This window comes from Solanum pennellii, chromosome 4, assembly GCF_001406875.1.
Source record: "Solanum pennellii chromosome 4, SPENNV200".
In the NCBI taxonomy this organism is placed as follows: Eukaryota; Viridiplantae; Streptophyta; class Magnoliopsida; order Solanales; family Solanaceae; genus Solanum; species Solanum pennellii.
In genome coordinates, this window is record NC_028640.1 from 12,722,741 (window position 1) to 12,725,644 (window position 2,904).

Sequence of the window (2,904 nt, forward strand, 5' to 3'; positions counted from 1 at the left end):
CGATGTCGGGCGTGGCATGACATCACCGCCCTTGGACAGCACACACGGTTGAACGACGTCACGCGTGACATGCCATCACCGCCTTTGGATCGCACACACGGTCGAACAACGTCGGGCATGGCATGACATCACGGCCCTTGGACTGCACGCACGGTCAGACGGCGTCGGGCTTGGCATGACATCACCGCCTTTGGACAGCACACACGGTCGAACGACGTCGGGCGTGGCATGCCATAATCACCTTTGGGCAGCACAAATGGTCGAACGACGTCGGGCGTGGCATGCCATAATCACCTTTGGGCAGCACAAATGGTCGAACGACGTCGGGCGTGGCATGCCATAATCACCTTTGGGCAGCACAAATGGTCGAACGACGTCGGGCGTGGCATGCCATAATCACCTTTGGGCAGCACAAATGGTCGAACGACGTCGGGCGTGGCATGCCATAATCACCTTTGGGCAGCACAAATGGTCGAACGACGTCGGGCGTGGCATGCCATAATCACCTTTGGGCAGCACAAATGGTCGAACGACGTCGGGCGTGGCATGCCATAATCACCTTTGGGCAGCACAAATGGTCGAACGACGTCGGGCGTGGCATGCCATAATCACCTTTGGGCAGCACAAATGGTCGAACGACGTCGGGCGTGGCATGCCATAATCACCTTTGGGCAGCACAAATGGTCGAACGACGTCGGGCGTGGCATGCCATAATCACCTTTGGGCAGCACAAATGGTCGAACGACGTCGGGCGTGGCATGCCATAATCACCTTTGGGCAGCACAAATGGTCGAACGACGTCGGGCGTGGCATGCCATAATCACCTTTGGGCAGCACAAATGGTCGAACGACGTCGGGCGTGGCATGCCATAATCACCTTTGGGCAGCACAAATGGTCGAACGACGTCGGGCGTGGCATGCCATAATCACCTTTGGGCAGCACAAATGGTCGAACGACGTCGGGCGTGGCATGCCATAATCACCTTTGGGCAGCACAAATGGTCGAACGACGTCGGGCGTGGCATGCCATAATCACCTTTGGGCAGCACAAATGGTCGAACGACGTCGGGCGTGGCATGCCATAATCACCTTTGGGCAGCACAAATGGTCGAACGACGTCGGGCGTGGCATGCCATAATCACCTTTGGGCAGCACAAATGGTCGAACGACGTCGGGCGTGGCATGCCATAATCACCTTTGGGCAGCACAAATGGTCGAACGACGTCGGGCGTGGCATGCCATAATCACCTTTGGGCAGCACAAATGGTCGAACGACGTCGGGCGTGGCATGCCATAATCACCTTTGGGCAGCACAAATGGTCGAACGACGTCGGGCGTGGCATGCCATAATCACCTTTGGGCAGCACAAATGGTCGAACGACGTCGGGCGTGGCATGCCATAATCACCTTTGGGCAGCACAAATGGTCGAACGACGTCGGGCGTGGCATGCCATAATCACCTTTGGGCAGCACAAATGGTCGAACGACGTCGGGCGTGGCATGCCATAATCACCTTTGGGCAGCACAAATGGTCGAACGACGTCGGGCGTGGCATGCCATAATCACCTTTGGGCAGCACAAATGGTCGAACGACGTCGGGCGTGGCATGCCATAATCACCTTTGGGCAGCACAAATGGTCGAACGACGTCGGGCGTGGCATGCCATAATCACCTTTGGGCAGCACAAATGGTCGAACGACGTCGGGCGTGGCATGCCATAATCACCTTTGGGCAGCACAAATGGTCGAACGACGTCGGGCGTGGCATGCCATAATCACCTTTGGGCAGCACAAATGGTCGAACGACGTCGGGCGTGGCATGCCATAATCACCTTTGGGCAGCACAAATGGTCGAACGACGTCGGGCGTGGCATGCCATAATCACCTTTGGGCAGCACAAATGGTCGAACGACGTCGGGCGTGGCATGCCATAATCACCTTTGGGCAGCACAAATGGTCGAACGACGTCGGGCGTGGCATGCCATAATCACCTTTGGGCAGCACAAATGGTCGAACGACGTCGGGCGTGGCATGCCATAATCACCTTTGGGCAGCACAAATGGTCGAACGACGTCGGGCGTGGCATGCCATAATCACCTTTGGGCAGCACAAATGGTCGAACGACGTCGGGCGTGGCATGCCATAATCACCTTTGGGCAGCACAAATGGTCGAACGACGTCGGGCGTGGCATGCCATAATCACCTTTGGGCAGCACAAATGGTCGAACGACGTCGGGCGTGGCATGCCATAATCACCTTTGGGCAGCACAAATGGTCGAACGACGTCGGGCGTGGCATGCCATAATCACCTTTGGGCAGCACAAATGGTCGAACGACGTCGGGCGTGGCATGCCATAATCACCTTTGGGCAGCACAAATGGTCGAACGACGTCGGGCGTGGCATGCCATAATCACCTTTGGGCAGCACAAATGGTCGAACGACGTCGGGCGTGGCATGCCATAATCACCTTTGGGCAGCACAAATGGTCGAACGACGTCGGGCGTGGCATGCCATAATCACCTTTGGGCAGCACAAATGGTCGAACGACGTCGGGCGTGGCATGCCATAATCACCTTTGGGCAGCACAAATGGTCGAACGACGTCGGGCGTGGCATGCCATAATCACCTTTGGGCAGCACAAATGGTCGAACGACGTCGGGCGTGGCATGCCATAATCACCTTTGGGCAGCACAAATGGTCGAACGACGTCGGGCGTGGCATGCCATAATCACCTTTGGGCAGCACAAATGGTCGAACGACGTCGGGCGTGGCATGCCATAATCACCTTTGGGCAGCACAAATGGTCGAACGACGTCGGGCGTGGCATGCCATAATCACCTTTGGGCAGCACAAATGGTCGAACGACGTCGGGCGTGGCATGCCATAATCACCTTTGGGCAGCAC